The sequence below is a fragment of the Lonchura striata genome, chromosome 5 (genome assembly GCF_046129695.1).
Source record: "Lonchura striata isolate bLonStr1 chromosome 5, bLonStr1.mat, whole genome shotgun sequence".
NCBI classification, from domain to species: domain Eukaryota; kingdom Metazoa; phylum Chordata; class Aves; order Passeriformes; family Estrildidae; genus Lonchura; species Lonchura striata.
Genome location: NC_134607.1, coordinates 40405950 through 40420849, shown reverse-complemented (window position 1 = coordinate 40420849; position 14900 = coordinate 40405950). Strand labels below are relative to the sequence as shown.

The 14900-nt window shown below is 36.2% G+C and overlaps 1 long non-coding RNA gene across 1 annotated transcript; it reads right to left on the bottom strand.

Annotated features, from left to right (window-relative positions):
* Nucleotides 1–6062: 6062 nt before the first annotated feature.
* On the bottom strand, nucleotides 6063–14216 carry LOC110479863 (uncharacterized). The gene is made up of 2 exons (XR_002467016.2): nucleotides 14110–14216; nucleotides 6063–6345 (listed from the first exon to the last, which is right to left on the bottom strand). It is a non-coding gene; the product is annotated as an uncharacterized LOC110479863 (long non-coding RNA).
* Nucleotides 14217–14900: the final 684 nt, after the last annotated feature.

Genomic DNA, 14900 nt, shown 5'->3' with positions numbered 1-14900 from the left:
TTAACTTAGCTGCAGTAAACCTTGCTCCCTACAGCTGGATCCTCCCAGCAGCACCATGCTCACTGGCTAGCACATCTCCCGTGAATGCACTGGTGCATTGTAAGCACCAAAAAATATGCCTTTAAATGGTAAAAAAACACCTCAGGCTGCAGCCCAAACCACATTGGGTGCTTGAGCCAGGCCTCTGATAGTGTGTGAAGGGGATTTTGCTGGCCATGGACCTCTGGCTAGGGCTGCCTTAGACAATCAGGAGTCTGAGTGTTGACACAAGGGTAGGGGGTTTTTTCTATCCCATTAGCATGTTTTGTAACATTTTATATTATTTCTCAAGGAATCTCAAGTTCAGAACAGGTCACAGTTTTTTTAATATGCACTGAAACTAGAATAAATTAACACAGATACTTCTTACTCTATTCTAGACTAATAGTAATATCTCCTGCTCTTAAAGTACAGTCATCAGGCTTTTGATATGACACTGTTTAAGGACTTTTAATATGTGTAGTTCCTTTAGAAAACAATATTTCTCCATGCTTAACAAAACATTCCTGGAACAAGAAGTCATTCTGCATTTCAGCCTTCCAGACTCAGAAATCAAATGTGCTTTCTGCATGTGTGTTTTATTTTGTTTGGCTCTATTTTTCTCTTAGTTTGGAGATCAAAAAAGTAAAGCTATTCTGTAAAATTAAGGCCTGTGTGAGTTGAAAGAAAAAAAAGAGGGGAGACAATGGGGAATGTTTCATTCCGTATGAGTTGTATCTAACAGCTTTATTAACTGTGTGCTTCAGATGTTTTGCATTAAAACTTAATATTGAGAATGCTGAATGAGTGCCAAAATCAAGGGCATTGTTGGATAAATGCTATCACTGTGCCCAAGTTCTGATTTATCCCTACATAAATTGCTTGCCTGCAATTAAAGGTTCATTATTCTACCCTAAGACATAAGTAAACACCGATAATAAGGATTTAAATTACCATAATGGTTTCTATGAATTCTATCAATTTTTGTTTTCTTAGTTTTATGCTTTTAACAGCCATTATGTAGTGATATTAATATTGATAATTACTACGGGCATACATTAAATATTCTGTTTTAGTCTCATCCCAGTATCCGCCTGTACTTCCAAGCAGTCTGACTGTCTTCCACAATCCGCTCCACCATTTTATCATTGTGCTTTTTTCTTTTGTTCTAGATATCCATCTCTCCTACTTTTCCTGCCAAGTCATGCTATCGTCTCTCTTGTCCTGTGGCTAACATATATTTTTACAGGGTAAAATACAAGAGGGCAGAAAGGAAGGAAGGACTGAGGAAGGAAAGGAGGGAGCTAAGAGACTCCTGGAAAAACAGGCATGCTGATTTGCCAAGGAAAGGGATGATGATGCAGCTGCTGGAACACACTGGCTTAGAACACTGTGACAGTGTCTTATCTATTTTTTTTTTTTTTTTTTTTTTTTTTTTTTTTTTTTTTTTTTTGTATTACCACATATCAGTAGCCTCATAAGCTTTTCCTCTTTCAAAACATCTCCATTTTGGCTCTGAAGGTGAAATGCCCTGGAAGGTTTGAGCTAAAAAAGTTGTAGGTTTTTACATAGACTCAGATTAATGAAGCCATGCTTTTCCAAAAATAAACTGATTTTAAAGTGCCAAAAGACTTAAAGTCTTGTTATTGACTTATTTTTCTTCTTGTTTTTTTTTTTTTTTTTCAAAAGGCAGGAATAACCACAAAAGTAAAACTGTAAATCCTATTTAATCAATTATGCAAAGTGTAACAGCTATTTATCAATTAAGAAATCAAGAGGTAGAAAATACCAAAAGTTGCATAATCTTAATTCATTTTTCTAGACATGGCTATGGGTGATTTGGTGAAAATAAATGATGCTGTCCCTACCCCATGTTTACTGAGCTGCCTGCACAGCTCAAGCAGAACACATGGAGCAGCTCTTCCCCTCCCATTGCACTGCCTGCAGCAATAGCTCAGCTTTGTCCATGGGATGGGTTAACATGGGTTAACTGAGGCAACATTAGATAGGATTTTAAGCATTTTAATATTTATAAAATTTATAGCTGATTCTATACTACAGGACTTTACCTGCTCATTGTTAACTATTAATCATCACTGTGGGATTGTTTGTAGGGATTGTCAAACATTCATGCTCACAGGTACAATCCTTGATAAAATTGCTCTACAGTGTGGAGACATCAACATTTGCTTGATGCAATTTTCTTCATGCAACATGTATTCCTACCAATTATCAAAATTTATCTCGTCTCTATTTTATAGCTATTAAATAAAGAGCAGTACTTTAGTGTATATTGCCTGTATTCCCAAAGTGCATTTCACCCAGGTGATGGGCATAGTTTTTCAATAGTTTAAATAGTTCTAGAGATAAGAAGACAAGAAGTGCCATGATCTGGGTGTCCATGTACCCTTGAATACACTGTTCTGCATATTTTCTGGTATGTCATAGCATGCATTATTTAGTTAAATGAGCAAACACATTTATCCTCAGGCAAAGTGTATATTTGCAAGTAAAATGCAAAATATTTTTTATGCAAAATCCAATTAATTTCTGAAGGCAACTTTTCTGCACATTTGGGTTTGGGTTTTTTTGAAAGTTGGCCCAGTTACTTATTGTAATCCAACAGTATTACTCTGTCTTCACTCCCATATTAAAGACATATTTCTGCTTAAAGAAATTTCCTTTTATTTTTCTCCTTGGGAATGTATGTGGTTTGAACTGGATCATAGCTGGATATTTGTGAGTCTTGGTTAATTTTTCTTGTCAGCAGCCTTGAGGGGGGAAAAGGGATTTAATCAAATGGTTTAACATTATCTAGGCAAGAATTAAGTAACCATGTTCATATTATTCTTATAAGAACTTCATTAACCCCAGTGAGAATATTCATCTGAATGAAATGAACAAGATTAAGCTTTCTGAATGCTAACTAGCTTGTGTGATATCAGAATGGATGTCCATGTAGTCTGAATCTTAAAAATTGAGCTAAGGATAGAATTTTGATTCAGATGATCATTCTTCTGATTTGAGTGACCAATAACTCATAAAATGAAATTATTGGTTGCTGATAATGCAATCTAACAGTTCATCTAATTCAAAAAGAATTTTGTCAGTTAATATGTGAATTTTAGCACTTTTTCCCAAGGAATGTCCTTTGATTTCCTTTGTACATAAAGGATTGCAAGCTCAAGGCACACAGTGACAGGAGTTTCTCCATTATTCAGAGACGTGATTTGCAGTTGAACCATCTGGAGCAGTAAGACCTGGGACAGGGTTACGAAGAATCTGCTCAACCCTGAAAATTCAAAACTAAACTGAGACTTTGTCCTTTATTCATCAGATATCACAAGTTCTTGCGACAGGTCTTACATAATGTTCAGTAGATGCTGTAATACATAAACAAATAGTATTGGACTAAGAGAAAAAAGAGTCAATGTCTTAACTGTGAATGCCTTTGGTTTTATGAATTTGGGTTTATTCCTAAGAAAGAATTACCTTTTCAGTGGTGGTTGGTAGGAAATATTTACAGAGGCTCAGTTTTAAAAGATACATTTTCTGCTACGTTTAGATTTTTACCTCTTAGGCAGAAAAAAAAGTAAATGTTGATATTACTGTGATTATTAAAATTAGAACTCAAATACATATTTGCAGAATTAGCCTAAAAAAGTACATCAAAAATAAAACACAAGTTTTATTAAGCCAAACCAAGCACAAAGGAATTTCTTCTGGAAGAAATTCTGTGTAAATCTCTAGTTTATGTGAAAGCTGTTTTAATTAGCTTTTGTAATTATCCTCCTTTTCTCTTAGTCTACATGTCAGTGTATATCCAGAAAACCAAATTACATTTAAGATAAAAAATAAAGTTCCACTAAATATCTCTTTCATCAAACTCAAGTAGGCAGTGAAGAAACTCACATTTCACACAGGATGTATCTGCAGAAGGAACTGTAAATGCCAATGCATGTTCCCCATAGCTCAGTGTTTCTTCTCCTGTTAATTCTGTCTGTTATGAAGTAGAAATAATTTTTCAGCCTTGCTTCTCAATGCTTGTCAGGCTCTCGAGTAGGGTTGTGGCAGCACTGCATGATGAGATCAGTGCTCTCAGCACAGCTGGTGGCATGGGGTGGCAGAGGAGAGCCAGTGGAAAAGGCAGACAGTACTGGGCAGCTGATAATCCAGACATCAGCAGGTCATCATGAGCTTCACTTGTCCTTAAGAACCAACAGTACTGTAGCTGATTATTTCTCAGAGTTGGAAACGGGAATTTTGTGGTCCACAGCCTGAAAGAGCTCCAGGGCAGCAGTCTGTTATGCATCATTACCTTCTCTCTATTCTTCAATAAATGAGACATAAAACACAGTGAATTATAGGACTGAGCAGCTGAACCTGTGTTCTGCCAACAGAGCTAAGACTGTGCAGACAGGGAATGGGGCTTCACGTGTGCCTTTGGACACAATTCTGTCTTCGCCTGACCTCACCTGCTACCATTTTCCTGAGAGTGTTTCTCACCTATCATGTGCCTCAGTACTCCTGACAGCAGGAACAATTGCAGCTCCAGAAAAGCCACTAGAGCAGTCCCTGTTAGCACCTTTTTTGACTGCTGTCAGGCCTTGCACCCTCTCTCTCTGCTTTGCCCACATTTCTCTGCCTTGTGCAAACTCCTGTCCTTGCAAGGAGCGAGCTCTTCTCCCATGACAGCAGCAGAGGGCTCGGTCCCGGAGTCTGGGTGAAGTGGGTTCCTGACCTCTGCAGAGATACTCACTTCCCAATGGAAGCTGACCATCTCTAAGTTTTTGTACTCTGTCCAAAGGGATTTTATATCCATCAGACTTCCTTCCACTGAGAACATGTATTTGCCAACTATAATACAGAAGATTGAACTTCAAAAGAATTTTAGAAGGTATTATAACTAATTGAAAAAAACCTGGCTGTGTTCATCTTTGACCAAGACTTAAAAATCATTAGGAAACTGATTTCCTAGATTTCATTGGATACCCCACAAACACAGAAGCAGAAGGGTGAGCATATATCCAAGACAGCCCAAGTGTTTGCAGAGCTGTGTTGGGACCTGGCTGGAAAGAGACAAGCTTGGGACCTCCACAGGACACCCCTCCACCCAATGCACACAATGGTCTCAGCATTAACACAAGCATAAGGGCAAAAACAGCTCAAAGAGGGCAGAAACACCTGAGTCCAGCAGTGCTGACAGGGAAAAAGGCTGTGCAGCCACAGCCACAAACCCCTCAGCTGGTTGATATACAGGCTGAACTGGAAAGACCAAAGGGGAAAAGGTTGTGCAGGAACAGCAAGCAATGAGGTGTCCCACCCCAACCCTCCTATGAGCATTTGTTTCAAAGAACAGCTGTCTTCTATAAAGCTGACTTGAAAATTGGTATCTTCCTACTTCTGAGAGAATTCGTTCATTTTATCTTTTTACTGGCAAAACTATTGTTGTTTCTTTACATTCTTGCCAGCCCTGCAGAGCCACCTCAACACTGAGGAGGTGAACCAGAGTCTATTTTGGCATAAAGCAGAAAGGACACAGCTTGATCTCAGATCCCAGGGTGGATTTTCAGTGCTGGCAGTCAAGAAAGTCAAGGTTTTATTTGTAAATTAAAAGAAGGGTCAACAGGAAAGTCACTGGAGGGAAAAAAAATAGAAAACCAATATGAAACCCTACCACACCATTTATAGTCTCTTTATAGATGAGAGCATAGTTTGTGGAATGTAATTTGAGTTATAAATAATATTATTGTTCGTTTCAGCCAAAAAGCTGTAGCTCATTCAATTAAGAGAATGGATGTGTTTGTGTTATATTACTCATTTTTTCTTTGTAAAATATATCTGTAATGATAATCTATGGAAATTTTCTTGCAGTGAAAAGGAAAAGGATAATAAAAGATCTTTCACAGACCTCTTCCAGTAAGAAAAATACCTGAGGATTATTTGATCTCTTTGTTCCCTTAAATCAAATAGCTAAAAAAAAAACAACTCAAAAAAACCCAAAAAAAACAAACAAACAAAACTGGAAAAAGAAAAAACACACAGCAAAAGCCAAACAAATTTTAATGAAAAATAAATACAGGAAGAAATGTGAATTGGCAGATTTGGTTAAGGAGTTCAGTGTTAAAAAGGGACTGTTTGTACAAATCTGGGAGAGAGGCTTAGTCATTTTTAGTAATTTTCTAAATCCATTCAGCTCTCAGAGTGTCCCATTCCCTTGGGCGGTGTGAGGAGCAGCAGCGAGCCACATAATATATCAATCCTTAATGCTTGCTTATTTCAAGCACTGGCGATGAGGAATTACATGATGTCAAACAGAAATGTTCACTGCAAAAGAAAAGAAACATTCTTTTTGAAATATTTCAATTGAAACCATTATGCAAAAACACAGATACAGCAAGTCCAAAAATCTGAGATGGCAATAGCAAAAGTTTCACGGTACTTCTCTGAGCCATATAATGCTGACATTTCATTTTTACAAAGCTGATGGTTTTTCTTCCTATTAAAAAAATTAAGAAATTCAGTTTTAAGAAAAATAAAATGTTAAGCACTATAAACCAATAATTTTAACAACAGATTGCAATATGTGGAATAGATTGCTTCCATCAGGAGTAAGGCAGCTGGGGGAAAAGTCAAGATGAATTCTTGTGAGACAAGGATAATGAGGGGAGGGGATGTGATTTTTTTTCAATTAATTGGGTTCACCCAATATCTACAACATGTATAGGAGGAAGTCATGAACTATTTCCACAGCTCTGTACATGGTTGTTGCTCTGTACAGGGAAAAGGCAGGGTGTGGGAGACAGACAGTGCTCTCCCTAGTGGATCCAGAGACCAAAGACCAAGCTCTGGCCTGTCCTGGTGCCAACAGCCATTTTCAATAGAAATAGTTATAAATAGAAATTGCTGGATGCAGGGTCTCAAAAGCAGCTGAACATGATGCTGGCCACATCACACCCATGACCAACACTAGTTTCAGAAAATGGTACCCATTGATCGTGGTTGTTTGGAGAGCCATGTGGGCAGACATTTGACTCATTTCGATACAGTTTGTGAAGGGTTTTGTGATCTGGATTTACAATAGTAAAAACAAGTGTGGTTATATCCCTGTGACAGTTAATCACAAAGGTCTCAAACTAATATAAGAAACTCAGTGCCATGGTGACTAGGCTATTTTGGCTATTTCCATCAGTTAATCTGAAGTAAGTATGTAAACCTGGGTCATGAGAAGTAATCTAGAATGCTATTGTTTTATAAGAAACATAGTTTGGCCATATTATTATTATCATTTCAGTCATCTGAGGACCACAGCCAGCAACTCCTTTTTATGGGGAGCTTGAAAACTTGAACAAATGAGCCAGGAAAAAAACAAACAAACAAACAAACAAACAAACAAACAAACAAACAAACAAGTTAAAAAAAAAAAAACTAGGAATAGCTCAAATACCCTCTGACAATCTCTGCTAGCACAGAGTCACAATTAACATTATCCCTAAGCTGAGCAAAGGGACAGTCAAAACTGAACACAATGAGCTGCTTAAAGGAAGTTTTGAATGATAGCAAAGGTGGAAATTGTCACACAACTTCTCAGGCAGGCATTTTGTGGATGAGTTTCACCCATGCTGACTGAACCATCCCTTCTCACCTGAGCAGCTGCATGTTTTGCACCATAGGTAGCCATGAAAAGGGAATAAAAACCAGACATAAAATACAGCTGCTTGCACAGCTTGCCTGGGAAGAGGCCACCAGTCCTGGTGGAACTATAAGTTGAACACCTCTCCCAGGCCTGGGGGCACTCAGCCTCAGCTCCCACCAGGATCAAGTCATCATCCCAAGGAACACAGAGCCAGGGCAGGAGCTTGATCAAGCAGCACTTGGACCCCAACTCATAGGTGAGTCCTCGAACCCCATCACAATCAGGGTTACCTGGGACCAGGGCATGTCCCCAGTGCACAGAAACACCAGGGACCAACCATTCAGTCACTGTACATCATCCCTTACCCCAAGTATAAGTAACCCTCTGTGAAAAAATATAATAAACCAATGGGGAAATGGTGGTGAAATAAAAATAAGTTTCATATAGGGGAGTGCATTTTATTAGTAGATTTTTAAACAGATTTTTTTAACACCCTCAATGAACAAACTTGTTCATTTGTAAGAATAAAAAAGTATTCCCTTCTAATAAAATGTAGGTATGTAGATTGACAATGAGGTTTTCAGGCTTAATAAAATGCTTTGAGGTTTTAATTAAACCTCTGCCTCTGCGAACAAAAATATTCAAAATTTATTTACGGTCTGTACCACAGAGATGAAACCTTGAACAGTGATTGAAAAATGTATGGAGACAACGTTATGTGGTAGTTCAGAATACTTGTTGTCTTCTGTATCAGTCATCTCAGGCAATGTTAGAAAATTGGTGTTCCCTCCCTCCTCTACAACTGAAATCTGGGAAGACACAATAGGGTTGCTTAATATCGAGGAAAAACTCAAAGTAATATGATCATTTAGTTTTCCTTGCAGTATTAAATTCTGCCATGAATTGTTGGATAAAGTATAAGAAAGATGCAGCAGCAAAAGCTTAATTTCCAGAGGTATAGCAACCCACCGGGTATCATCGGATCTCACCTTAGGTACTGCCTATGTGGTTTGAAGGTGAAGTGAAAACATTTAAGGAAAAAAAACAAAACAAAACAAAACAAGGCTGTAATTTTGTAAATACAATTATAAGCTTTTTATGCAAAACAAGATCAATTGAAGGGACATACATTAGCTGATTAATTTGAAGATGTAGAGGGATAATGAAGAGGAAACAGTAAAGTGTCTAAAAGTGGGAAAAAAGACTGTTTAGAAGAAAACTTGCTTCCAACTTTAACTGTTTTCACAGAATTCTTCTGAAAATCTTATGGTAACATTAGTATTGTTGCAAGATCTCAGAACACCAGCAGGAGGTGGTTCAAAACAGACAGGTGAGATTCCTGGATTCCTAGGGAGTGTAAGGATTCACAGCAGTATTTGCGAGGACTTCAATACTGTGTTTGTCATTAGTTTTGCTATAGTGAATTGGGGAATTATCTATTATATTTTGAGCCAAAAGTCGTAACACAGTGAAAATAACATCTCGTAATACATTAATTTACAGAGCATCAACTTATGCTGCTTTTTTGTTATGCTGTATGGCAAATTTTTTTTGAAACACAATTTGGAATTGATATATGTTTACCTCATATTCATGTATATTTCTTCAGAAACATTTGCCGTATCTTAGAAGCAGCATATCTGCAATGTGATGCAGGGGTTACTATGGTGAGTTCACATCTCTTATTTAATCCTGTACCTGAGTAAACACACATTGTAACAACCTCTGTTAAAGGTGCTATTAGTAAAGTTATGTCAGCATTTCTATGAAAAAAATACTTGTTTTCCTGTTATGACTTGGTCAAAAACAAAGAAAGCTATTCCTAAACCAAATCCACAGAAGTAGTTTGTACACTTCCAGGGTATTTTTAGCACAGCATCAATACCTTTCTGAAGTCTTCAGACATAACAATCAAATTAAAAAATCAATGAATTTGTTTCTACTCTTTAGTAGTTAGTAATTTTTATTATAGTTATGGTATTTCTCACTTAGAAAAATGTTTAGGAAAATTTGGGGATTAGTTTTCATTTCACTGTTCCAGTTGGTACCAGTGGCCATTCAGTCAGGCATTAATTACAGCACTTGTTTAACAGCCCATCTGTTCTGCCAGAGTCACATAAAGACACTTTTGTATAAAGGAGAATCAGGTCCTTAGTTCTTGTCTTTAATGATTCAATTTAACTAAATGGCATCAGAAGTATAACATGTAGACTCCAATGCATTCTTTTTGAGCAATTATTTGAGTGACTTTCCAGCCTAACATTTATGAAATGAGTGCTTAGTTGGAAGTAATTGAATACTTTTATCTTTTTGGCACCTGTTTACTGTCCTAATCATTTGCTTTGAAAAAGAGTGAGTAAGTTTCTGAGAATATTTTTCTTTGTGAGCTACCCTGTGTATGTCAGGACAATTCTTGTATTTTTAGGTTTACCTGATTTTTAGGTTTACCTGATTAAATGCTTTCCTTTCATTGGCAGTTATAACAAACTTTTGTGAGAAATGTCTATATTTGACAAAATCTCTTACAATAGATAATAATATTTTTGAAGTAAAACTGCTACAAAAGTATTTTTAAATGCATATGTGTTCATTCAGACTGTAGGTTTCAAGAACTTGAGTGGAAAAATCAAAATTTACCATTAAAAAAAACAAATCAGTTTATCCAACTTGTCCATAAGGTCTGATTATTATCCTGAGACTTGCATGTGTGCTTTCATGTTGACCTTGTTAAAACTGTACTTTTAAGTGAAACACTTTCTTCTGTGTTTCATGTCAGCCTGTAAGAGTGGATGGTCATTTCTGAATGGATAAACTGTGTGTCTGAACAAACACATCTTCCTCAAAATTCAGGAAAAACATGGTTGGATGAAGAAACAGATCATAAATGTACATCATTAGCTGGTAACAAGAAGGGAAGGTTAGTTTTAGAGAATTTACTCCAATAGTCAGAAATAGAAAGATGTGATAGGATTTAGATGTTGCCCTGACATAAACTATAGAAGCTTGATCTTTTATACAGCTTAAATTAGGGCCTTTCATGTTAAATGGAGTAATAGATATCGTTGAAATAATGCTGATGGTGTTTTGGAGAGTGGCTCCAAGTTTTAAATGTTACAGTATTTGGGTGTTACTGCACAACTTGTTGCTCAGCTCCTGCATAGGATAGACCTCGAGCTCTACAAAACCAAACACTACAGCACTAGAAGATGAGAAATGTCCTTTCAATCTTCTGTTGTAAGGCCTTCATTCCAAAGACAAGCCAATATCTCACATTGCAGTATTAGAGTCAAAAGCGGCAAACTAAAAATTTTAGAAAATACTGTTCAATAACATAAACAAAGGAATAGCAGAACATAGTGAATTTTACTTTTCTTATGGTATGTGCCTATGAGTAGAACATTACTAAGGTACCAGCCTACCCACATTTCTAAACAATTATCACTAAGAAGATTAGTAATCTTTTTTATCCTTTATTGGGATGCTGTATTCATGTTTTCCACACCAATTATCTTCAGTTGAATTAATGTACAAATAAATCCTTCTAAAATAATAAGTCAGCATGTTATTTCTTTCTTTTTCTCTTTCTTTCACTTGTGCATAAAAGAACTGGAGCAAAGCAGGACTGGGATGAATGAAATAAGTTCTGCATTCAGGGATCTTTATTGGAAATTTTTCACACCCCAAAGGTGAATATACTCATGTGATATCAGCAGGGTAAAGCCTGGTAACTCTGTCCATCTCATGATGATAAGACACAAATGAGTTTTTCAAATAAACAGAACCCAGGAAAAAGCATCTCAGCTCTCTGGAGAAAACCAAGAGAAAACAGCATGGTTCACCAGAGCAATGGGCTAAGAGCCACCTCCCAGCATCCCTTAGGCAGTCAGTATGTACATGTTGGAACAGCTGACACCTCTGGCTTCATTATGGCCATTACCTTTAGGAGTACATTCAAAGTATAACCTTGAGATGACAAAAGTATAGAATAGAATACATGGAAGAGATTTTAAAAAATATTGGTCCATGGCTAAAAATTTGTACCAGCATGATAGCATTTGTTGTATGTATCACTTTGCTGAGTCACAATTGTTTTAAAATTATCAATATATATTCATTGCTTTTGCTTAGTTTTAAGTTCCAGAACATCTTAGTGACAGTCATTGGTGGCTAAAATTTTTTTATGCTGCTTCTTTATTCTTATGACAGGAAATTACAGGTAAAGTTATAAACACAGATTCCAGGCCTTGGAAGTTGTGGAACAGACATCCTTGGAGCATAATTTCACATTATTTTCATCTACTACTATGAACTATTAGAACCAGAAAGCAAAAAAAGACACAGTATAATGATTTTTATCATTATCCACATGTGTAAAGTATAGTGAATGGAAAAATTAATTATCTTGTCAATATTTTGAATTTCACTTTCCTGTCATGACAAACACAACCATGTGTAAAATAACAGATCTAAATCATATCATACTAAACAGTTCAGAGTTTGAAGGAAGAATGAAAAAATATAAGAGTTATGTAATTAATGAATGTATAAGTAATGTTTAAGAATATTGCATTAAGTTCAGCTATCCAATTAAAATATAAATGTTCATTACACATATTACCCGATCAAAAATTCTATAAACACTGATTTTCATAAAATCATTGTGAAATATGTAGACAATTATTGTCACACTTTCCTTCTAATCAGAACTGAAAATTAGGTCTTAAAACATCTCTTACATCACTACCTCTGATGCAGCTTGAAAATAGTAGTAGTAATAGTCAAGACCATCTGGTCTTGTGATTCAGTTTGGATTTCATAGCCACCATGGACAGTTTCTCTATTCACTATTAAACCATCATTTTGCTTCAAGGCAAAGTTTTCTTCAAAGTAAATAGAAAATTTCAAAACATTGCAACAAAAGATAAAACATCTTGTTTTCCTAGAAATCTAAAAATTACCTTAATTTACAAAGTACCTGTGATTTCTAATACAGCTCATTTTATCTTTTTTTTTACTTTCATTTATCCAGAAATTGGATTTGAAAATTTAAAAGTCATTTTTCTGAAACTATTCTTAAAGTCATTGCAGGGGATGAGAAAACCAGAAAATTCCACTAGGAAACCAGACTGATATTTATGGAATAAACCTGTGTTCCTCAATCTCACCACAAGTCTTGTTAGAAAGCATGGTTTTACCCTTCTTGTTTTAAAGCAGATTAGTCGGTAATGTTCTGATTATTGAAGCTGAGAGAAAAAAAATTTCTGGATGCTGCAAGAATATGATTTTTTATATTTTTATTTTTTACATTTCTTTTTTACACTAAAAAAATTAGAAGATGACAAGGCTACTCAGGCAGACATTTGCCAGTCATAAAATTCTAATCTGAATAAATATCTTAGGGTTCAGTCCATGTTTTGACATTATGATTTGCTGCTTACAAACTCCAAAGCAAGTGAAAACACAGAGTAAATAGAAGACTAAGTGGCTGATGGACATTTTTAATTTAGTTTGAAACAGGTGTCACAGGACTTCTCACACCTTAAAAGCATAACTCATCTTGTACCTTTTTATTTCTATTTTACTATAGAAAACATCATTCATACTCTGAGAAAATTTATTTTTGTGTCAGTCAGTGTACCCTCAGATCAGATCTTTCTCCATGCCAGAGTGAAGTTTGTCACATGCATAATTGCTGCCTGCAGGAATAGGAGGGACATTGAGTTGAGTCCTTTCCAACAGTTTACACCATTGGCCGGTGGTGGAGGAGAAGATGAGTGACACCACCTCAGCTATGGTCACTCCCAATTCCTTTGGTTTTAGAGATAGAATGGTTGCAGAAACTGTTCTATGAGAGAAGGAGAACTTAGAAATTTCTTCTGACAATTAAAGTTGTTCACTGGGTGAAGGGATTCTCATCCATTAAATGGCAGAGGAAAGGCTAAAACAGAGTCCAAGAAGAAAGTGTAAAGTGTGACTGTCTCAGGAGGCACAAATTTTCCCCTCTAAGTGAAAGCATTAAACTTAGCACAGAACTGGGACATTTGAAAAGATGTCTGTTGTCATTGTTCCTATTCAAGATGCTGCATGAAATTGGTGATAGCTAGTCCAGCTGCACACATCATAAAACCCATGTCAAAAATCTCAGTTGTTTACAGCTTAACGTAAATCAGAACCATACTGAAACACATTCTATAACTTGGAGTTTCAGTCTCAATACAAGAAATACTTGTTTCCTCTTGCCAAAGCAGTGAAGCTAGAATAGCAGATCTTTAACATTAAGCCAAATATGGACAAGAAGGAGCTCTATACACAAACACTTCTAGAAATAGAAGTATATTCATTTTCAAGTAGAAATATCACTAAGCAGTACACACAGACATTGCATCTGTACAGGAAATGGACATTTCCCACCTTCATAATTACATAGGACTATAGAAAGTAAATTTCTCACTTACCACATAGCATTACTTGCAATAACAAAACAAATTTTATCTTCTGAGTGTCCTTATTTTTCTGGAATGGAGGTGGGGAAAAACCCAGCTCAGTTCATCAGCATGTTTAAATAGTGTCTTTGAGAAAGCATTCAGAAGCAAATATGTACTGTTGCACTGGGCAGCTGCTCTTGTGGATTTCCAGTTAAACAAACATCTATTGCAAGGTATGTCTCGTAAAGAGGTTGTTTTCTCTAGGCTTTTTCTAGGGTCATGGTCAACACCTGGGAATTGTGGTTTTCAGATTTATGAAATTACTAGTTGATATTTGTGCACATTTGCAAAATCATATAATGAACAATAGTGGTGTATGAATATGCAGCACATACAAGCAAAATATTAAATTCCTGTGAGAATTGTCAGTTTCCAGATTTTACTTCAAACTCTACTAAAGGAAGTCAAGCAGAGTAAGCAACTAAAGTTTTACCATGTTTAACAATGTTTAACATTTGAGAGGAAAAACAAGAAATAGAAACCAATGGTGACAAAATCAATATGTAATAAAGCTCTGTTGTAGCAATACCTGTCTGTTTAATTTCTGATTATTTTCTACAGGCAAGAGCAGAATAAAGAATGATGAGTCTTTGCAGGAATTGTGCCTGCTCATTGTGCTGGGCTCACAATCTTCCCTGCCATGTTCATTCAATCTGCCGAGCCAGGAAAAAGCTTTACTAATGGCATTTGACTAAAAGAAATACTAATTGTTACTGGAAGTCAAGAGTCACCTTTAGTACTTCAGGGATTTAAAAAGAAAA